Source organism: Hylobates moloch, unplaced genomic scaffold (assembly GCF_009828535.3).
Source record: "Hylobates moloch isolate HMO894 unplaced genomic scaffold, HMol_V3 SCAFFOLD_13, whole genome shotgun sequence".
NCBI lineage: Eukaryota > Metazoa > Chordata > Mammalia > Primates > Hylobatidae > Hylobates > Hylobates moloch.
Window position 1 is genome coordinate 91,244,922 of NW_026652288.1, and position 23,223 is coordinate 91,268,144.

The 23,223-nt window shown below is 41.2% G+C and overlaps 2 long non-coding RNA genes across 6 annotated transcripts in view; one reads left to right on the plus strand and one right to left on the minus strand.

Annotated features, from left to right (window-relative positions):
* The window catches only part of LOC116481281 (uncharacterized), a 68,082-nt gene extending 55,332 nt beyond the window's left edge, over nucleotides 1-12,750 (minus strand). Inside the window, exon 1 of the long non-coding RNA XR_004251462.3 lies at nucleotides 12,667-12,750. This is a non-coding gene — a long non-coding RNA (uncharacterized LOC116481281). The remainder of the gene's footprint in view (nucleotides 1-12,666) is intronic.
* LOC116481280 (uncharacterized) overlaps nucleotides 1-23,223 on the plus strand; it is a 209,640-nt gene that overhangs the window by 153,511 nt on the left and 32,906 nt on the right. For all 5 annotated transcript variants that reach the window (XR_009209276.1, XR_009209277.1, XR_009209278.1 and 2 more), the window contains one exon: nucleotides 11,729-12,014. This is a non-coding gene — a long non-coding RNA (uncharacterized LOC116481280). The remainder of the gene's footprint in view (nucleotides 1-11,728; nucleotides 12,015-23,223) is intronic.

Below are 23,223 nucleotides of genomic sequence, written 5' to 3' on the forward strand. Positions count from 1 at the left end.
AAATTAGACAGCCAACAAGCAGGAATTGGGAAAAGCCACAGAACTTAGAATTGAACAGCTGACAGCAGATTCTGCAGGTGCAAGATGGGAATCAGCTCTGCATTTTCTATGTAGCACAGTTTTCTCTGCCTGGCCTGTGGCCTGATTTCCTGGCCTCTTTGGGATAAGCTGAATTATAAGACAGAGAATTCCAGAAGATCTTGCTCTGTGATCCTATGAACTCTAGCGCTTCAAAAGGAAGCAATCTCCTTCTATGTTTAGACTGACAATGTTACATATTGGTGGCAGCCTTGTAAGATTTTGGTTTCACGTTAGGAAAGAAAAATGCTCTAAATGCCATCCTACTTAAAGAAAAAATGAAGAAAAAATGGTTGATTAAACTGCACTGCATAACAAATTAGCCTCCTGCAATTGGGTGTCTAGGAATGTGTAGAGTGTGTGTGTGTGTGTGTGTGTGTGGTATGTTAAAGGTAATCACTACTTATTAAATATATAAGTACCACAGTGAATATTAAGATCATAAAAGGGTATGGGAAAGGAGAGAAATGGGCTGCATTCAAGTGCATATTTCTAATCAACTGCTTTTTTGTATTCTTCTAATCATTGTATTTGATAGTAATGGACATTCAAGGCTAAACTCTGCGTTGTGGCAGTTCTTCCAAATCTTTTTGGCTCTATAGTGGTAAAAATATTAATTCCATTACACTTGAAAATGTCCAATATGATCCCTTGATTAACAAAACATTCCAGTGTTTCTTCTGTGAAGGACTTCGGGCTGCCTGCAAGGGTGATGGTAGGAGTGGCTGATTGAATTGATAATAGGAAAATTAATTTTTTTCCATGCTGGTGAATATGGCCTACACATCCAAACCCTTCTGACAAAACTCTATTATGAGGAATATATTTGTAATAAGGACAGAAAAACTCGGAGATCCCAGTTTGGATCTTCTCTTTCTCTCAGGACTACTTAAGTCCCCAAAATTCCATGCTTCCAATTTCCCCTTCTACAACTGAAGATCCTATGATTTAAATCATAAAAGATTAGCTATTTTTGGACACTGGCCTTGTATTAGTTTGATAGAAAATTCTGAAAAGGTCTCCCCATTCCAAAAATGTCTTTCTCAGACTTTTTTGGGGACCTAAAATTCCACCACTAGAAATTTTAATATTTAGAGTAATGCTGTGTCCCTTACTGATAAATTCAATTTCAAAACACAGTAAAATTAAATAAACATAAAAATAAATGTATCATGTAAATATAATTTTTAAGTATTTGTGGGCCAAAGATCAGGAGGGAATATAGAAATGTTATTTATGGCATGAAGGTAGTAGTATTACAGATTACATCTGCATTTTAAAATTTCTTTTTACTATGCTGATAATAAACATCAATAGGAAAAAAATAATATTACTTTTAAAGGCTCAATTCTATCTGACCACTGTATCTCTAGCTAGGGGAACCTAAAATATAAGTCACCAAAATTTTAAAATAAAAAAATTAAAGAATACTCTCACTTAGTGATTTATGACTAGATTTAGGGAGAAAAAAACAAAACTCAACAAATATTCACCTAAAAGTTAATGAGTATTTGCTATGGAGAAGGCATTTTGTTGAGTGATACAGAGGATACAAAAATGACCAAGATCTGCAACCCCCCTCCTTCAAAAGCTTATGACATAAGGCTAGTAACTTTGAAGAAAAAGCACATTGTTATCAGTCATCATTATATTTTGGTGAATCCATCTATTAGCCATTTGTTTCAGATTTCGAAAAGCTGAAGGATGGGGCAAGCCTAGGATACTACCTAGGAAAGATCAGCCTGGATTAAGACACTTAATGAAAGAAGATGAGGGAAGTGGGCACAAGCCGGGGGGAGGCGATAGCACAAAAGAGGGTAGAAGATGAGAGCACGCTGACTGCAAACTGTGTGTGTTTCAGAGGGTGGATTTGCTAGCTCTGACTTCTAGCAAATAATTTTCAAAATGTAAAGTGGACCCTACCAAAGTACTATCCTTATCAATCCAAGAGTGCCAAGCAATCAAGGAGAGATATTTACAGACAATGTGCTTTCAGAGTCACAATGTAAACTCTAAAGTAATATATATTTTCTTATAAGCTTAACTTTAGTGAAGAATGATTTTTGAAGTTCACTCAAACATCTAATGTTTGTAGATATCCTTATTTCATTACTTTGCTCCAAATATTTAAAACCAGAAGAAAAAAAGTAATGTCCTTAAGGAGTCAAATTCATTATTAAAATATTTTCCAAGTTGTTTGGAAAATGGTTTACTTTCTTTTTTTTCCCCTTTACTAGACCTCAAAATACATTGAGTTCTCCTCACTGGTAAAGAAATACAACATTGAGAAGTATCAAATGAACCCACTTGAACAGGCTTCAAAACCATACCACTAATATATTATTTTAAAATGTTTCTCTAAGACGCATTTCTTACAAGGGAACACTCTTTAGGAATCATTAACACTCACAGTCCCTAAATTTTAAATTGGTCCCTAATATTCCATTTGGTAATCAATATCCTCCTTTGCTCCTCCCCCACCCTCTCAGATAGCCTTATTCTCTGTCAGCATCTATCACATTTTCTTTTTTCTTTTTTTTTTTTTTTATCACCTTCTTCATTCTTAATCCTTCCTTTTGGGCCACGCTGTCTGCCCTTTATAGCTATATTTACTTCCTCCTTCTCTTTCCCCTTTAACTCTTTCTAGACCTTTAGATTATGAATGCTGAAATTTGTGATTCATTATTTTTGCCATAGTGACCTCCTATGAATAAAATTTGCCTCCTCCACAAGATTATTCTAAGAAAGCATACTTTTAAGCATCTACAACTATTGCCCAAATAGAGACAACCATTTGGTTCAACTTCATATGTGTTAAGCCAAATGTATTCAAAAATGATTTCCTACTCCGATTCTTATTCAGTATTTTCTGTGACTCTCCTTTATTATACCTTTCTAGTGCAATGGAAACTTTAGCTATCTGTGGTCTAGTCTGAACTGTACATGGGGCAGTGACAATGGCCTTCTGACCCTATGGCTCTTCCTGGCTGTGGATAGAATTGATAGCACTTTTTCAATTTCTCCCTTGTCTTTGCTTGAACATACTGGAATTACAACCTCTGACAAAGGTAACATCCCTTTTGTAGTGGAAACAAAAGGGGTGTGTAATGAATTGGTTAAGATTACACTGCATGTTTAGATGATGAAATCCAACTGCAGCTCAATTCCTTTATTTCCTCTAGCTGGACCTGGTCTTTCAATAAGACATTATTGACTGGCATCTTCCCCAGAACAGGTGCTTAGGAATATAGTCTTGCTGCTTTGAGTCCTTTAGACTGGAAAACAACTATGGTATAGGTCAAGAGAATCAGGTATGAGACAATAATGCCCAGTACCTTAGGACATGCACTGTAGATGATTCATATCCTGGTGGTATTAATGGAATAAAGGGTCCTTAGACTTATATGGAGAACTAGCGCTTTTCAAATTAACTAAGGTGGCAGGATATGAGTTACAGGTTTATTTGCCATTTCTCTGCAAAAATTCTAGGACCTGGAGGAGATAGAGGAGGAAGGCAATTTTTAAAATAATTCACCAATATAGATTGTGCTATAATGATATTATAAAAGGAATTTTTAATTTTTATGAAGATGAAATCAATGGCACAATGTGTGGTATTAACAAATGCTATCTTTTTACCACAATCATATCACCTTTGGTTACTCTGGATAGCAAATTATTGGCCTCTTTCTTCTTTTTCCCTTAAATTACTTTGGCTTTTGGTTTGTCTTTTTTTTTATTTTATTTTTCAAAAATAAGATAGCTTACAATTTTTGCTTTTAAAAATGATATAATACCCATATTGGCTGCAGAAAATATTTAAAATGTGTGCTTTTCAAAGAATGATCAGATCATTTATTCATCTTTAGATAAAGATGATTATATTCATCTCAATTATTTTTGCCAAGGACTGTAACACTAATTTTACTCTTTCTAAAAATTAAAATAGCAAACAGTTTATATAAGGTGTTGATAATTACCTATATTATTGTACTGCTGTGACAGATGTTGGCAAAAAAGCCTAAAATGCCTACAGCTGTGCACTCCATGACATCTAGTTTATACTCAGACAGAAGGCTAACAGATGTTCTGAACTGTCACTTTGCCTAAATGTTTTTAAAGTCTAAGGACCTGCTTTATAATTCGCCAGAGTCTGGTTTGGTTTCACAGAGGTCCTCAGAATTCCCATCTGTGACAATTAATGCTGAAGACATTGATAAATCAACCCTTGTGTTTTCTCTCTTCTTTAACAAGCAGACATCAGTTTATACATGCATGGTAGATTGTGAAGGCTGTTTTTATATACATCCTATTTGTAAAATTATCTCCTTAAACAGAGATAGAATTGGGCTATAAGAATATATGGAGGTTTGTTTTGAGCCATGGAAAGGGCAAGGAAATCACCTATTCTTTTCTTTCTGCTAATTTTATGCACCTTGGAAGTAAAATGTTAACCATTTCCAATGACAGTTTTCCAAAGTTATATTTGTTCTAGTGAATAAAAAAATGTTTTTTTATTTTTCTGCTCATAACAATAACTCTTAATTGTGCAGCCTGTTAGAAAAATGAAAGAAGACAATAAATGGCATTGAGAAAGTACACAGCACATCTTCTCCAGCTTGACTCCCTAATACTTCCTCTTCCTAAACATACCTTCAGATCCCTCATACAGAATTACTGCCCCGTGCAAAGGCCATCAATGCCTTATTTGCTGTTGCTCTTAATTTTAACAAGCTGGATTCCTGTAGTACACTTGCTTAATAGTTTAAACATTCTGTTAACAATCAGGTGTTTGGCCTATCCTGTTTCTCCTCTATTCTGTAAAGAAATATAACTCCAAATAGTACATCTTTCTGGGTTTGTTTCTAAATTAGTCCCCACACTTAATTATGAGGATGAGAGGGATGCCTTATTCCTCTTTGTTATAGGCTAAGCTCTCAGTAATCCCAAACAAAAGAGCCAGTTCTGGAAGATATAGGATTTGCTAGCAGGATTATGGTCTCATAGATAATGATGTGCAGTCAGCAGAAGCGAAGCTTTATTTTAATTCAAATAAGCTAGTAAACAAACCACTGACAAGTCTGCTGGTGAGAGTAACTGGCTGCTGTTGCCACATTGGCAGCAAAATTGTAGAAAATCTATTATACCCTGTTCACCATATGTTTAATTTAATACAAGATACAAATTAAACTATTCACAGTGCCTATTAAAATAACAATACTTTTTTATATTTGAATGTTTTAAAATAATTTCTACTGACCTTTTAAAGGGCAGTTTTGATATAGGTGACTATCAGGGGTGGAGGGAGGTAGTTAATAAAAGGCAAAAAATTGTAATTGCCTTCCTGAAAAAATAAAAGTATAAATGTTCACTGGTTTGCAGATGTTAATAAGGTTAATTAGCAGTCATGTGTTCTGCTACTACTATATTTCCCTCCCATCCTTTGGGTTTCTGAGGCTAGAGTTTTAAGAGTGATATTTAGTTTGACCTATGTGAGTCTGTCCTCATGAAATCATTACCTGGCTCAAGCCAGCCTATGGGTAGCCTTAGAACTAACGCCAATTGAGACCTATAATCTGAAAATTGAGTTTAAACTCTAGAACCAACTTTGGTATGGAAAAAGGCACAGACTTTTACATTACTGCTTTTAGTCAATTTCTCCGTAGCCAAAAGATCCTAAGGGGAGCCAGAATTAAGAGGCTTCCTTCCAGAGAAAGGAGAGAAGAAAGAGACAAGCCCACAACAAATTTGTTCATAACAAATTTTTCTCTCGTACCCATAACAGTTGGCAACCAGTGATGCTTGCTTGAGTCTGTGGGGACTCAGTCTACCAGATTCTAAAGACCAGACTGGGTTTTAAAGTTATAGAGCTAGATTTGAAACCCATATCTACTATTTCCCAGCTGTGAAACCACAGATATTTAACCCAGCTGGATCTTCCTTTATTCTGTAATGAGGGGACGTTGGGGTGAGGGGAAGTATAATAATTCCAATATTATAGTATTATTATGAGAAGTAAATAAGAGAAAGTATCTGGTACATAATAGGTACTCATTAAAGATTGGTTCCTTTCCTCTTTCACTCTCAAGCAAATAGAAATGTTGCCCTTTCTTCAAAGGTGAAGAGAGAGTGTTAGGAGGAGGAGCTGGAGGGGGAGATATGAACGAAAATTCATGGAATCAGTTTCTTTGGATCATTAATTCCTTTCCACCGCCAAAACCCAAAATGGCATTCTCCTTTTCTCTCAAAATTCACCATAATACTCTCTTTAAGACCGTATCGGTAAGCCACCCTAACCAGCTCTCTATTGTTGTGCATATGAATTAGAAAAATAAAAAATAACCATTACACTTTGAGATATCTTTTCCAACTTTTATGTACAGATTTTGCACTGAGTCTACAATTCTGTTCATGGGGTTGCCTCATGTGAATTTTGGTTCAGAGAATAGAAGTCTAGCAGATCCAACTACGTACTGGTAATTACAATATGCATAAGGTGTACACTTGGAAAATGGCCTTAGTTTCAATTGTTCTTGAAGTCCAACAGATGATATTAACATTTTACCAAAAAAACGAGTAAATTTATCTCAGATTGATGCAAGAAGCGATTTTCAAAGCATGGTCCTGGTAAGAATATGCCAGAGAAACACCAGAAAAATATCCATGGTCCCTTCCCCTCTCTCCGGTAACCTGTTATTCAGAGGTTGAGAGATCAGAGATATTTCCATTTATTGAAACACTGGATATATCGTTAAATTAAGAAACTGAAAAAAAAAAAGGGTCACAAAATTTGTGGCATATTTTAAGTGTTTAGCATTTTAAAATTAATACTTTTAACACATGAAGACAAAACACGACTGTACGTATAACTTCATTTTGTATATAACAAAGGAATTTAAATGGATTTAGAGGCTCTCCACAGGCCTTGCTTCTACCTCTAAATTTCCACTTAGTTACACCCTTCTCTAGTCCCTGTTGTCAGGTCCCAGAGCATAAAACAGATTGAGGGAGCCTCAGAGCTCCAGAAGTGTGAGAAGGGTGAGAAGGCAGGCCATGCTGGCTAGGTACAGGCCACTTAGCAGACAGGCCGCCAGCGAGCCTGCACTGTCACCTTCCCCACCTCAGGTTTCCAGGTCCGTGGCTCCTGACCTGAGAGCCGCTCTCCTCTGAGAGGGTCTCCCAGTCCCTTGCTGGCCCAATCTCGGTTCCTGACTTTCCACCCACGAACCCTCCCCGTTCTTCAGGGAACCACGATCCAGCCCTCCAGAGAGGTTGGTTCTCCTGGGCTCGCCGTTTCGCCCACGGGGTACGGGGAACGAACTCAACTGGACACACTGTGCACCCGGAAGAACAGACGGTTCCAAATTCATTTCCAAATTTGAGTCTAGAGTCAGCAAGATCTTGGCCGCCCGCCTGCGCCTCGGAGCAGCCCACGAGCCCGTGAAGGCGCGTGGGGAACGGGGGCATGGAAAGCCCGGGCTTCGACTCACTCGGCCAGTACTGCTCCGAGGAGGGGGCCTCAGCCTCCTTCGGAGCCAGGGCCGCGCCCGAGCCGCGCTAGGCCAGGGGGCCGGACGCGCACGGAAGGGGGCTGGCGGACACGGCCGGGTGGTGGCGCAGTTCCTGGGGGCACAGGGCAGCCCAACCCGCCGGCCCGCGCCTCCGCTTCCCCATTCCAGCGAAACTGGACAAGGCCCACCCACCCAGCCGGGCCCGATCCCTCAAGACACTTTCGGCCTCAGTCCCCGTTTCTCCTCGGGCTTACACAGACCCAGGAAAGGACGGAGGCGGCGAGCGGGCTGACTAGAAGTTTATTCTAGAGGCTTTGAAAAATGAGGTTTCCAGGTCTCCGCACGCGCGCGCGCGTTCTCGGGCTAAAGGTTCGAAGCTAGAGTTTGAATTTAAGCCACGTCCTGGGACAGGTCGCGTTCAGCGTGGGCGTCGGCCCCGCCGCGGCCCCCGGCCTCTTCGAAGTGCGCGTCAAGTGGGGTGTCGGGTCGTTTTGTTTTTTCTCTAAGTGAATAATTCAATCGTGTTAGGCCAGGTTACATGCTCATAATACCCGGGTGTATTTAAAAGCACCCGCGTTTCTAAACCTCCCGCAGAAAGTAGGAAGCAATTGCCCCCTCGGACCTGGCGCCGCTGCGCCTGCTGGTGCCGCGCTTCCCCACAGTCGGGCGGCCAGTGGAGGGCGAGGAGCGCGCGCGTCACCAGAGGCGGCCCCGGCCTCCCAGAGCCCGCACCGGGAGGCCGAGGGCTCGGGACTCGAGCCATCTGAGTCCGATTTCTTTCCACGTGCAGAGGGTAGAAAGTGGCCAGTCAGGGCGTGATTGATTGCTTAAGGAGAGAGAAGCTACAGCTTTCACGGTAGTTGATAACTAACTAAAGCATGACATGATGCCATCTGTGTGAAACTCGTGATGTGTATGGTCATTGGTTCACTGGAACATCCAGACCCTGATTGTGCGTATCGTGTTTCCTTACAAGCAGCACTCGCGATTTAAAAACAGGTCCCGGGTGCCCCTCTTGCTGATCCTCTCTGCCATTAGCCCGCTTAATTCCCTTTTTGTAAATTCCCCTCTTTACCTTTCTTTTCTCCCTCCCTCCCTGTCTTTCTTCTGTCCTCCTCTCCTTTTCCCCTTTCTCTTTTTCTTCCTCAATCTAGGTCTTTGTGCTGAATGATATTTATTCACCGACGTCCCAATCTGAGGGTGAGGGGAAAACCCCACCCTCCACATCTCCTCAGCTAGGCTTGCGCTTGTAAAATATGGGGTTCAGCTTTGGCTCCAGAGCGCTTTTGAACAGTAAAGTTTCCAATTCAGAGCCACCTCTAAATAAATGCCCATAAATTTCCCAACCCTGTGAGAAAGCCATTTCTACAACCCAGCATCGTCTGGGTGATGTGTGTTTGCTCCAACCAGAGAGGCACTGGTCAGTCACCTCAGTTTCTGCCCTCTGGATACAGAAAGTGCTTTTGTTTGTGTTTTTTGGTTTGTTTATTGTTTGTTTTGTTAAAAGCAGTTTTCCAGTTGTAGACTACTGGTTCCTGATTCCCTCATCTATCAAGACAGTTTGTCAGTTTGGCCCTGCACCTTGCGTTTCACATTCTACATTTTTTAGTTAAACGTTGAAGCCTTTCCCTATGTCAGATGGGATGTCATTGCATTACAGTTTTTGAGACAACTTTTGCTGACTTGCCTAAAAAATATGTCGTCCTGATCTCCCACAGGGAAACGAGGTCAGATGAGGGATTTTTCAACTTTCTTATGGCTGGGATTGAATAGATCCAAGCACTAAGATATATCAGGTTTCCTCACCTTTAGTCACCTTGGGCTACTCACAGATGCACTCCTATCTTACAGTCTTAGATTCAGCCCAAAACCCCTCAGTGGAAAGAAGACAGCAGTTCAGATTCTTCTTTCAGGTTGTTGTAAAAAAAGGAAATGGCTTTTTTTCGGTTAGGAGCATCCTTTGTAAATTCTGATATCCAAAAAATACATATGACACAAGAAGCAGGAAGAGATCTTCAGTTATTCCAGTGGATTACTTTTTTTATGAAAACACTGGCTAAAACATTTTACATTCACCCTTCCTCATTCCACCTTTAGCTGGAAGAAGTTTCTAGTATTGATTTAATTTTGTATAATGCCCCTACCCTCTCCTACAATACCATAAGTAACAAATTCACACACCTTAGCCTGTTCTGTTGAAAGTCACTCTTGATTTACTCTCTTCACTTCCCTTCTACCCCCAATGCACTCATACTTTTACAGACACATTTTTCTTGATCCAGAGAGTATTGGGAGTGCATAACTTTTTTAGTATTGTCTTGACTTTCATTCTTTTCCGAGATTGGACTCTTTATCCTGTGATACAAAATGAATTTTTGAGAAACAACCATGTGAAAAATTACTTAATTTTCTGTTTCGATGTATTTGTTTTTCAAGCTTCATAGGAAAGGCTTTAGTTGGTGTTTAAATGATAGTCCATGAAAATTCCTTATTAGATGACTCCAGACCAATTGTAAACCAATAACATAATTGTTTCCAAAAGGGAAAGTGGAAGTTGAGATCAGTTATGTCGAGGGATTCATTTGAGTGTTTATCTTTAAAATGGTTTATAAGAAGAAAGGGAGAAATGAACTGGGTGGAGGACAGAGGTAGAGAATCCAGTGAAAACATGTTTTTAAGATTAAAGCCATTTTCCACACTATTGTCTTGCCACAAATGACAACACAGAGCAGGAGTCATGAAAGTGGATTACTGTCACTCTGGGCTATTGGAGGCCCAGAGAGCCCTGGCATTAATTCCTATAGAAAGGTAGACAAACCTAGTCGGTAACTAACACCGTCCCCCACAGCGCCCTCACTGCCAGGTGTTCAGGCTCTCTCAAAGTTGATACCGACCTCAGGGGGGTCTAGGTGGCAGGGCTTCCCTTGTGAGAGGAAGCGGACACTGTCTGTGGAACTGAGAGGGAGGAAGCCAGGTGGCTGTAAGAGCAAGCCTGAGGGGATAGGGTGCTGTAATAGGAAGGCTGTGGCCACCAGTCCCTCACATGGCTGCAATTAGTGAGTCAAAGCTAGCTAATGATGAGTCAAAAAGAGCCAAGAGTAGGACCTTCTGGGTGCTAAAGACTAACCTTTAGCTTGTTCCACTCCTCCCACTGGGCTCCCATCCTAGGTTTTCCAGGATTGGAGACCTTACTGGAGGAAAGGGCAAGTATGTTAAGAAAACATGCCTAGCCCCTGTCTAGCATGCGCATACTGGCGGGGTCTTGCAGAGATGGGGAGAAACACCTTGGGATGAAAGAAGCCCTCAGTGATCTGTGTGTCTGGCTCATACAGTTGTACACGGCCAACCAGAGAGTGGGGGAGAGGAAAGCCTCTTTTTTTTTTTCAGTCACTCTATCTGGGGTTGCTTATCTCCTCTCCCCCAACCCTCCACCTCACCCCATCAGGACCAAATAGAATTGAAACTTCATTGCCTTTGCCTGTACTGAGCCTAAAAACTCAGGGTTTGATAAGGTTACTGCACCAGTGATACAATTGTAGATTTTTTAAAGCCTCCTCAAAGAGACAGATGTTTGGGCTGATTAAGAATTGAGGAGGAAACCTGCAGCTGCACCAAGGAATAATCTATTGGACAAATATTTTAATAAAAAAATATGAAGAGATCAGCCCGACCTTGCAAGGTCTTCTGCTTTAAAAAAATCTTTATCAAACCCCTATTCTATGGCTTCAATAAACAGAACCCATTACCTCACGGCATCTTTTGTTGGCCCCATACAAGAGAGAACAAAATGGTTATTCAGGGGAACGCTTTCGATTTTTATTGTGGGTAGCCTGCACAAAGAGCCGTGTTATTGTATTTAAAAGAACCATCTGTAGCAGAAACAATGGCATCAAATTATCTTTGAATACCCACTGAAAAAACATAAAGCTTTTTTTTTTATTCTTCTTCTGTACGGTGGGGGGATAGAGCAGTGTTAGGATAACTGACTTTTTTGTTGTTCTCTGGGTGCATTCTTCTCGCTCCCCCTCTCTCTCCCCCTCACCCTCTCTCTCTTCTCTCTCTCCCTCTCCCTCTCTCTCTCTCTTTTAAAAAATCAGCCATTTGGGGTTTTAAGCCATAAACGATTTTTCTTGTTGCAGGGGATTGCAGTGGCAAAGCTAGGCTAGGTCTTGGAGGCTGGTGTAAGGCGATGCGGGTGAAGGCAGGAGGCTGATGGAAAGACTGGGGGGAAGAAAAGCCGAAATGGATTCACGGTGCCTTGGATGAAGGACGAGAGGGGAACTGCAAGCTCCTTCAACTGGTTCTGTCCGGTGAGAAGTGATCAAGCTTGGGCTGACAAGAGGCTCAGGGAGCCCTCACGTTCTTTCGCTTTTTTACCTGCCAATCAAACTGCTACAAGACAACACCCTGATCTGGCATGGACATGTAAGTAGCTTGCAACCCAACTTTGACATTCACTGCTAGCTCACTCCTCCCCCCACCTCACTTTCTTCCCCACTCATTCTGTTTTTCTTTTTTTTTTTTTTTCTTTTGACCTTTAAGAGATCTGGAAATACACCCTGTGTGGCAGTCATTTAACACTGGTAGATTTAAGTCTGAAAGCGTTAACTTTTGGAATTAAATTCTAATTTAGATTTAACAAATGCAGAAATGAAATAACATTATTTCATTCTATTTTGGACGGTTTTGATACTGAACTTAATCAGTTGTCTTACAAGGGTGTGTTTCTTTTACTATGAAACTGAAGAAATAGATCTGTGAGCCCCCAGAAAGAAACCCACTAATGAAAAATTCAGGCTTCCATCTTAAAAATGTTAAACTCTAGCATTTCACCCCCACAAAGAACCTCTTCCACACCAATGTCACTAAATAGAAAGAGTGATTTGATTCAAAAGGTACATAGCATTAAGGGGTTGCTACTACTTCAAACGGCGTCTTAACTATTTTGGTGGTGGTTAGGGGTAGGGGGAAGTTGCAAAACAAGAGGAAGGGGACATGGCGACACCTCGTTTTTTATAAGAGATTGACATAGAGGGAGATAGAAATGCAAAGGGGCAGGATAAGCAGGAAATATTACCTGAGAGAAGGAATTACAGAGCATGGCGAAGCTGGAAGGTGGGAGGGTTTCTGCGGGAAGTCGAGCGAGGGGTGATGGGGCTTGCTCTTTGGCGCCCTCTAATGGCAACTTGAACCAATGTTTTACTTTCGTAATGCAGCACTGGGAAAAGCAGCTGGGTTTTTGTTATTGCTGTTGGGTTTTTTTCCTCCGCAGACTTAGAAACTAGAGACTATTAGTGGAGTAAATTGATTGTTTTCAGCCTAGGAACTTATATATGTCTTAAACTCACCAGTGTTTCCTCCTCAAACATCCCCTCCTCTCCCTAAATCTTGTTAAACTAATAGAGGAGGACAGGCTAATGGCAAATTGACTTATGGAGGGTGGTCCACGCCCAATTAGCCATTGCGGGCGGGGGAGAGGGGGTAGGATTCGTTTCCTACCTGAACAGCATTCTGACTCTTCTAACATACTCGAGAGGTGTAGGGGGGTGGAGTAGGAAGGGATGATTTGGAAATTGCAGATTCTGACACGGGCTCATTATAATACAATTTTAAGGGGGCTCTTGGGAACCTCTGTTATTGCGACATGTGGTGGTCAGGGGGCTTTCCTTCCCGCCTTCTTTTTCTTTTTTCTTTTTCTTCTTTCTTTCCTTCTTTTTTTTTTAATTTGATAGATAAAGGTTAATCTTGGGCTGAATGATAGAGCTATGATTGACAAGAGAAAAGGTGTTGAGGGCAGGTCGCGCTGTCTTATTTACAGCCCACTGCTTGCTGTAGAGTCTTTGTTAGGACTGGAAAGCTAATTTAGTGCTGATCAAAAGCACCACAGAGTTAAAGGACTGGTAATGACTGCTAATTTCATTTCAGCCTCATGCATCCCCAACTGCTGTAATTAAAGACACGCTATTTAAATACAGGTGAAGGGTTTTTTTTTTTTTTTTTTTAGTTGGGTGGGGGGGGGGGTGGATTACAATTTTATTTAGATCTTTTCTTATACTCTACTTGGGTGTTATGTAGTCCTAAATTAGATTTTATTATTATTATTATTTAGAGCCGCTCCTTGTCATTTATACCTGGCTTTGCAGAATCGGAAGTGTGAAATGTGTCACTCACATAAAAGCCCCTGTTTAAAGAAAGGGTGGGGCGGGGGAGTGCAGAGGAGTAACTATTTAGGGGTGATTTAAATATTTAGGTCTCCTTTTTTTCTCCTTCAAATTAATAGAAAGGCCTTCGATATAGTTAAACGTATTTGAAACTGGGGGCAAGGTTAACAGGCCAAAGGGATCAGTGTCAGCTTTTAAATACTTCTAAAAAGATCATGTGAACAGATGGAAAAATATATTTTTAATTAAATAATTTCCCCCACACTATAGCTGCAGTGTTGGCTCAGAAACCGTGTAATTTCTCATCCAAGTTTCTTTATGAGAACATCAAAGGATAAAAAGCTCTACGTTTTCGTAGTTGGTTAAAATTGATAACCACCCCCCCATGAGCGCGCGCACACACACACACATACACACACACATACACACACACACACACACACACGCACACACACACACATATACCCAAAAAAGAATTTAGCCTTTAATCTCTTTTTATCCACGAAGACTAAAGCTCTGTACTCGACCCCGCGAGCGGCTCTCGCCTTCCGGGGCTGGAACCCGACTCAGATGTGAAGCGGCACTGAGCCGCTGAGCAGGTTCGTGCCCAGCGCCCCCTGTTGGACACAGTAGGAGCTGCGCAGCGCCAGTCCCGGAAATCGCTGGAATCCTGCTCTGGGGTTAGAGAAAACTCTTTATTGCCCTCCAAAAAAGAAACGGGATGCGGAAACAAATTTTTATATCCTTGAAAGAAAATATAATATTAACTCAATAAAAAACTAAAGAGGCGATGCTACAATTTTAATTCAGTAAAAAATAAAGACTGTTCTATTCCTCCTCCTCACATCCCAGCCATCCCCCACCCGGTTTGGGTTTGTAACTCTTTTGAAAGGTTCTGCGATGGTAAAACAGGTAAAGAAAAGTGACGAAAAACAAAGCATTTTTTCTGTAGCCGTGGAGAATCAAGCAAAATATACTTCCTCCGTTTTGTCCACATTTTAAAAAAATTAAACGGAAGATGCTGCTGCTTGCTGTTTTGACGTTGTCAGCAGCGTCTTGAATGCCCTCGGAGGTCCTGCATGTATTGTAACTGAGCCTTTGAGTAAAGGAAATAACTTGCTTTTATGTATTTATTTCCAGAGTACAATTAAAAGATCAGTCTCTTCTTTGAGTGTTTCCCATCCCCCAAATCAATACTGGTCAAAGTTTTTCCCTCCCAGATACTGGCTAAGAAACACATACTGGCTAAGAAACAGGTGCCTGGTATCTTTTTTCTTTTATCTTAGCCGTAGGATTTGGGGGAAGGTGTGCCAATGGTAAGGAAGGTTTTCTTTGAAATTCAGCATTTCGTTGACCAGGAATCCAAATTATCCTAGGGAAGGGGGAGTATTTTTACACTTCCAAAAAACTACCTGTCTACATAATAAAGAGCTTTGCCTTTATTATTATTATTATTTCTTCTTCTTTTTTTTGGTCAGCAAGTGAGGGCAAAAGTAGCCTTTAAATTATTTCAGAAAGAGAAACTGTAAAAATGGCACATCCTCTGAATTTAAAACAATAGGGAAATGTGGGTTTGCTTAATTGTTTAAAATCAAATAGAAATAATTACTGTGCTAAATGAACAAGATGTTTTAACATTTACATCTTCAGGGTTATGGTTATTGATTTTAACTTCACCCTTAAGAAGTTTAGAGATCACTTTTTTTAAAGTTTGCTTATTGACGAAAATCGTCTTAATTTTTCATAAAAGAATGGCTTTTTAAAATATTGAATACTATGGCTATGCAAGGTTTATGATACCTTTATGTTTATTCTTCCCACCTCCCAAAATTAGAGAATTCGAGATAACATTTCAAGGGGAATTGCTATTCAGTGCAATGAGAGATGACTTCTCCATCTGGTTCCAGAATTAGATCTCGGCTTAGGTTTTTTAGTAAGTACGTTCAGATGCAATGGCAGGAGAGAAGAATCAAGCCTTTTGATAAAATCTCTACCCCGAATTCTATCGAAAACACAGGCAAGCGGGATTCCAGCCACAGCACCCCCACCTTTTGCTCTACCAAAGGCTTGTCCCCATTGCAGAAATAATATAGTCGGTGCTAGTTTTGTGAACTCGCGCCAACCGGTAAGGTAAGAAACGGTGCGCTGACAGCCGAGGTCCGAAGGCTGCTCAGTGGTTCCCGCAGCCCGTGGGGTAGGGAGGCCAAAACCAGCAAAATGTTGGAGGCGACGCCAGAAAAAGAGTATATGCCTGCTATTCGGAAGTGATGTCGAACGTGCAATAGCAGAGTCCTGGAGATTCCCACCCCGTTCCGCACCCAGGGGTCCCAGCCTGTGGGGTAGCAGGCTGTTGGGTGAAGGCAGGAGGGAGAAGCCGCACCTGGCTGCGGGCGGGTGGGCGTGCCGGGAGCGAGTGACCAACTTTGTAGGGCCCATGGAGAAAGCATAACCCCTAGTTGAGGAAAGAGAGCTAAACAAGTGGGTGGCCCAGGCCTGGGAATGCCACCCAGCTCTCCCGACGCAGTGTTATTTCTGTGGTCCCGGGGGGCCCCAGCACCTGCCCGAATCACACGCCCCAAGGCCGCCAGCAGGAAGGCAGCCCCTCCATCTTTGAGGGCTGAAGTGGGGGCAGCGAGTGACTGATTCCTTAGTAGCAGGGAAAACCGCAGCGGCTGGCAACGGGCCGCGTTTCTCCGCGGCGGCAAAGCGCCCTTTAGGGGCGGGGCGGGCATTTTTGGTCTCCTGTCCCAGCGTCCAGGCCTGAGCGCGCGCGGGTTGGCTGGGCGCCCTGCTTTGTAAGTAACCAATCTTGCCGGATTCTGAGGACTATCCAGGCGGATGGGCCCACTTAGCTTAGGCCCACTGAGTCCCTGCCAACTCTTCAGACCCTTTTCCCCTTCATCCCTCACACCTTTCATGATAAACCCAGGAAAGAACCCAAACTCTGAAAAACAGTACATGTGGTTTGGAGTTTGATAGTTATTTGGGTGTGGGGGACATGACTCTATTAATAAAGACTAAGATTCAAGGCTGAGCTCTCATTTATTAAATTTGCTCTTTCACTCTGTTTTTAAATTCTGGAGATCTTTCAGTTTCGTTGCTCCAACCCTGACACAGACAAAGGCCCCAGGGAGAAAGCCCAGCCGGGCTTGAAGCAGTTGAGGTATAGACTGATACTCATCTCTCCATCACTCAGATGGGCAGATAAGCACTGCCAGACTGGGGGTCCTAATCCAGGGCCCAGCGGCTACGTGGGTTGCTGCAGGGTGTTGAAACCACAAGTACAACTTGACATCATTGAGCCCACGGTGCTTGTCAATAATCTGTGAATTAGGTGCAGAGATTGTCACTGTAGATCATAACAGTTTCTGAAGGACTCATTACAGCCTATCGTGTCAATGATCTTCAAATTAAGGAGGGGGGGGTGGGGCGAGACGAAAAAGGAGTGGAGAGAGCCAGCAAAAAGGGAAGAAGGGTGAGAGGGAAGATAAAAGTCAGAGCTCCAGCTCCGAAGGAGCCTTTAAAGATTATCAGGCCAGCGATCTGAGAATTCCATTGGGATGGGTTTGGAAACCCAACTCCATCTGAGCCAGGACTGGAAGAGGGGCGCTGGGGGCAAGCAGAAGTGGGCCCCTGGGAAGGCCGACTTCTCAGGCATTTCTTTTGAGACCGGAGTAGCTTTTGGGAGAGGGTTCCAGATGTCAATGGGAGGCCTTGAGGATGCCAGCCCGCCCAGGATGGGTGTACACTTTGATTTAGAGCACTTTCCAGGGCAAGCCGCAGCTGCAGATCTTTGAAAAAAGTGGTAATAGTTTCGTTTAGGGATGATGGTGATTGTAGGATGACTTTTTTTCCCAATGGTTTGCTTTAACTTCTTCTCATGCCACAGGTGAAAGCTTTCTTCCTTTTCCTCTGATAGTATTCCTGTCTGTCCCTCACATGTTACGTAGATCTAATTTCTTTCCCCAACTTGTTTTTTTGGGTGCCAAACACATCAGCCCTCTCAGATTTTATCTTTTGTGGTTTGTATTGAGTCCAACTGTACTTCTGGAAAGGGAACTTGTGGATAACACAGTAGCAGTATGTTCCATAAGATTCCAGAAGAAAGAAGACTAAATTCCATTTATGCGGTGTGGCAGGGGCCAGGCTAAGGGAAAGAGGTTTTCCCTGCTTGGTAAATTGTCCTTGCAGTGAAAGGGTAGCCCAGCCTGCACTGGAGTGTCATTTAATACTGGCTAGAGAAAGGTTAAGGAAAGTGTAGGTTTGTTTTTCCCACAAAGTTGTGGTCACAACTAAACGAAGTAATCACAGTTGAAGAATTTAAAACAACTGTTTTTTTTTTTTTCTCTAAAATGAGGGTAATAACCCTAGCCACTGGAAAATTGGGATTCTAAGGAAGACTTTTTCCTTTGGTATGATTAATTGCATAAGATAGTGTGGTCAATCAGAGAGATATGTATTTAGACTCAAGCAACGATTTACAGGTGTAAAAGGTCCAGTGGCTTTTTGGGCTACCTGGAGTTCCTACTGATCATTTTGTCTTTTAAAAATTTTTCTTCTAATTTTAAAAATAAAAGTCATAGATTTAATGCAACTGAAAACCACTGGTGGCAGCTCTTTAGGTTTTCAGTTTATGTTTTTAAAAGGGAATTTATATTTAAAATAATTAATTCATTTAATGGTCCCACTACATTTTCTCCTAGACAACAGCTGTAGTGCAGGAATAGAATCTTAACTTATGTTAAAATTGCTTGATAATTCAGAAATGGAAATGAAATTGTGAATTAATTTCTCCAGAAAATATTTGAGCTAGAATATAAGAAGGATGTTCATATATAATACTGTAAGTAACATGATGATTATTATATGCAGCTTGAAAGACCTACACAAATGATTATATACTACTTTTGTTGCTATAATTTAAAGTAAGGGGAAATACATTTAGTTTTATAACTATTGAATTCTTTTCAAAATGTATTTATTTCATCAGTGAGAATTAGATGAAAGAGAATGAGTAAAAAGGGGAGCTGAATGCAAAGCTGTTCTGCATTCCTTAGGTTTCAAGGGTACTTACAGCTCTTGAGTGAAATTATTTGGTGAAATTGGGTCTGGACTGAAACAGCAATTGTTATCCCTTGTTCATTTGTTAAGTGTAATACCACTTCTGGAAATTAAAGGCAAGGTGCTGAAGGGACAGACAAGAAGAAAAAAATATGATTAAGCAATTTGAAATTGCCAGTGTACCATGCAGCCATATGCATATCTCTATCTTAGTAAATAGAAAGGGATGGAGATACATGTTTATTCTTTTCATCATCTAGAAACATTCATTATAGTTACTGTCACTAATCCTTCACACTTCCAAAATCTGACAAGTTTGACATAGGAAAAAAATGGGGGAAATGTAGATGAAAGAGTTTCTATCATTTTGAAAATTGTGTTATAAAAATTAAGGTGTCTATCCCCTCTAGGAATTCCTATGAGGGATCCTTCACAGTCTAAAGGAAATGAAGTTTGACAATGGTACAATTCAGTTTTGAATTTTTGCTCTTGCTTTCTATATCCTAACCTTTTCCAGCTTATTTCTTGTTGATTATTTTTGGAAAGTATGCAATGCTCTTTTAAGGGAAAAAAAATCTTCTAATGCACTTATTTACCTTCATTTATATGTGTTTGTTTCTGAAATGAAGAATCAAGCTTTGGTCATTCTGGAAGTCGTGTAGCATGCTCCAATTTGAAGTCACTGAGATCTTTTGTGACTTACAGAGAAGGAAATGTTTTAAAAATTGGCTTATGCCAGTCTCCTTACTCTGTAATTCTCAATTTTCTTGTATTACAGGATAAATATAAATATCATCTCACCAAATTGTACCAGCATTGTGCTAAACATTTAAATTTTCCTTTATTTTTGGCCCTTAGAATTAGAAACTTTTCTCCAGTTGCTGTACTTAGCTTTTTAGTTTTGTTTTCTTCTCACTTACCAGACTACTGGTATCATCTCTTTCACTGCAGTATGATTGCTGCTATGGTCACTTTTAGAGGAGATTGTTGGAAGGTTAGGATTCGGAGAAAACATGACAAAAAAGGGAAGAAAAAACACCCTTCATTTGACCACATCTGGCTGCTTGTATATTTAACCAGTTCTAGAATTAGAAAACCTTTCTGTACATTTTCTTCTATTTTTCTCACTTTTTTCCTTACGTAATGAAATTAAAACTTTTGAAGCCCACAGTTGACATTTTTCAGAAAATTGAGTTATCAAGGCAGTAATTATTTCACGGGGAGATAAAACTCTCATAGCCCTAACTGTCAAATAGGGCCCTTTTCAGATTTTAATTACAAAATAAAATTAGTCTGCTCTTCCTCAGAATGGTTTGTGAGTGGTTAAACAGAGCTTTCCCCCAATACTGGTGGTCGTCAAACTCTGCTAATTAGCAATGCTGAGAAATTCCAGTTAACAAGGACATTCTCCAAGACTCTGCAGGTTCCCTGCCGTTTGCCTTCATTTCCATAAGAAGATTAAGAGAGGAGGGGAACACACTCAAATGCAGATGCAGAAAAGAAGCGTTTTTTAACAAGCATCATAATAGTAAGATGCTTGGCTAGTTCTCACCTAATTACTGCAAGTTAAACCTCTATTTGACACTAAGAAGAAAAAATAAGTCTACAGTCCCCTATCTCCACAAAATTGTTAGTTGGTTTCAGATATAATACTTGAGGAGTGCTGAGGAGGCTTTAGGAGAGAAAAATCAATGTGAAAGATTTTTAAATAAAATTGAGTTACACTTAACAGTTAAGGCCTTTTGGCTAGGGCCTATAATAGAACAAAATAAAATCAGAATATTCCAGGAGTCATGCATTTTTGTTACTAACTACTAATCTTGCTCTAAAAGTATGTAGCTTTTTGTTGCCCATGGAAGGGAAGTGTTACACTCCCTTTAGATTAAGCACTTTCAATTTTCGTAAATTGTGCCAATGGCAACATTTTAGATTCTCAGAGGATGAAGCATCCTGTTCCCAGTCTTTTTTGATTGTCTAGCAGTCAATGGTATATTGTTGTTAGTACTGTAGCTGTCTATTACAAACCTAAAACAGTGTTGCTTCTGTCATCTATTGGAATTGTTATAGTTATTATATTTAGGGATCAGTGATGGTGCTGGATTGAAATAGAGTGGGCAGTGATCTGATTTTTTTAAATGCATATGTTCTAAAAAATCTAATGAGAAAATGTTCCTGCTATCACCATCTTCTTTAATCTTATTTTCATAGCACATTATTATGCATAATCGCCAGCCACAGTTAGTTTATTGTCTCGATAAGTACAGCAGGCTTAATTAAAATAAAGCTGTAAATAAATGCAACCAATGATAACACAATTGTAATGTATTTCCATAGCTTATTTATGTGATAAAAGCAATTAATAAAAGACCTAGCCAACCCCTTTAACCTCTTAAATACATTATTATAGAGTTCATGCACAAACACATGCATCTGAGAATGTGTAAAAGCTGTTATATATCCTCCCAAGGAAAAAAATTGTGCCTTGAGAGAAAGGCAGCGAGATTTAAAAGATTTGTGTCTATAACCATCTGTTATTAGTAGTTATTTTAACAAATATACCCCACCCTTATCCACACCAATTCCCTGGTTGTTTCTCCAAACAATTATCCACAAGCTTTTTAAAGTTTTTCGAATACTATTAAGCAGACCGATGCATACACAATCACAAAGTGAATGCTTGGTCTGCCCTTCGTGGCGTCTGGACAATCATAATTCATTCACATGTTGAATCTCATAATTTGTACCTATTTTTTCCCATGGTCTAACCTCCCACTTACCTCGAGGTTGTATGTATATTTCTAAGTTAGGCAAATTAAATCTGATTCTTATGATTTGGTTCCGCAGCTTATAAGATATGTTAACTTTTCTTTTGTTTAGATTATGTATAATTAGTCTGATCTTCCATCCCCCTCTTTTTTTTTTTTTTTTTTTTACTTTATTTTCAAACACCTTCTTTTAAAGGTAAAAGCAATAGTCCTGGAAAAGCAAATCTACCAGCAGGGGGCGTACCAGCCACATCCCTGAAACCAGCCGCGCTGAAAAGCCGGTGGCCGCCTTCTCTTCCCCAGATCTTCTCAACCTTTTCTCTTTCCTAATCTCCAGGTCCGTGTTTACCTTAATATTACACCTCGATTAAACAGAAAACAGTGCTTTATTTTGAAGAGCGCCGAATATGTATGCATTTTGAGAAACCCAATCTCACCCTTTCCGGGTTCCCAAGAACTAAAACTAGCCATAACTTGAGAGAAAAAGGAGAAACTTCGGGGGGCAGGAAGATTGATTGGAAATAACTTAAGGAAAGTCTGCAGAATTCTTTTTTTTTACAACTTTTCTGAGTTTCCAGTGGGTATATGTAGTGTGAGTTTGACAGTAACAGGCTAGGGAGGGCAGAGATTGGAGAAATTGGGGGTCGGGGAAGTGATTATGGGAAGAAGGTTAGTAAGGAAAGAAACAATGCACCGTTTTGTAAAGATAATAAATGGAACGTGGCTGGTAGATACTATTCAGTACATTTTCTTAGGGTGAGTAAGGGTAGACAGGGGAGGAGGGGGCGGAGAGAGTGTTACAGAAGAAAGAAAATAAGTAACCCCGATGGTTTAAGCCCTTTATAAAAAAGAAATGGCACCAGGTTTTTTTTTTTCTTTATTCCCCCCCCCCCACCCCACCCTTTGTAGTCAAGTGCATTTTAGCCACAAAGATCCCAACAAGAGAGTGGAAGGAAACTTAGACGAGGCTTTGTTTGACTCCGTGTAGCGACAACAAGAGAAACAAAACTACCTATTTGTAACGGACGTGCTGCCATTGCCCTCCGCATTGAGCGCCTACCTATTGAAATCTTTACGTCGGGACAATGGGAGAGCGGCTAAAATTACCCTCTTGGGTCCTGGGCGGGCAAGATTCCTGAGCCCCTACCCCCGCCCCCATCTCATCCTCCTCTTGCTGGGCTCCCCCTTCCCCAGTCCCGGCCGCCTTTTCCCAGTGTGCGCTGCCTGCACCTGTGCCTGGAGAGCATCGACCCCGCCTCCCAGGCCTTGAGCCCCTTTGCGGCGCAGCCCCAGCCTTGCGCGGCCTGGGCTTTGCGGCCACCACAGTGGAAATCGACGGGGGAAATGCCAGGGCTGGTTCTGCTCGAGTCCTGGGAACTCTGCGTGGGAGGGAGTTTGTGACTGCGGCCCAAAAGCCACCTCCGTACAGTGCCGTGGGATGCCAGGAAGTTGAAATCACCCTCCCCCATCGCCTGCACTTTTGAGCGCCCTTCCGTCTGTCTCTTTCCCCAGCCCCCATTTGAAACCCGCACGACCGAAACCCTTCTTTCGGGGAGGCATGGGATGGGAATGGGGAGTGGGGGGAGACAGTAGGAGCATCCCCTTTGCTACGGTTGAATGAAGACAGTCTAATGGGAGATGTGGCTG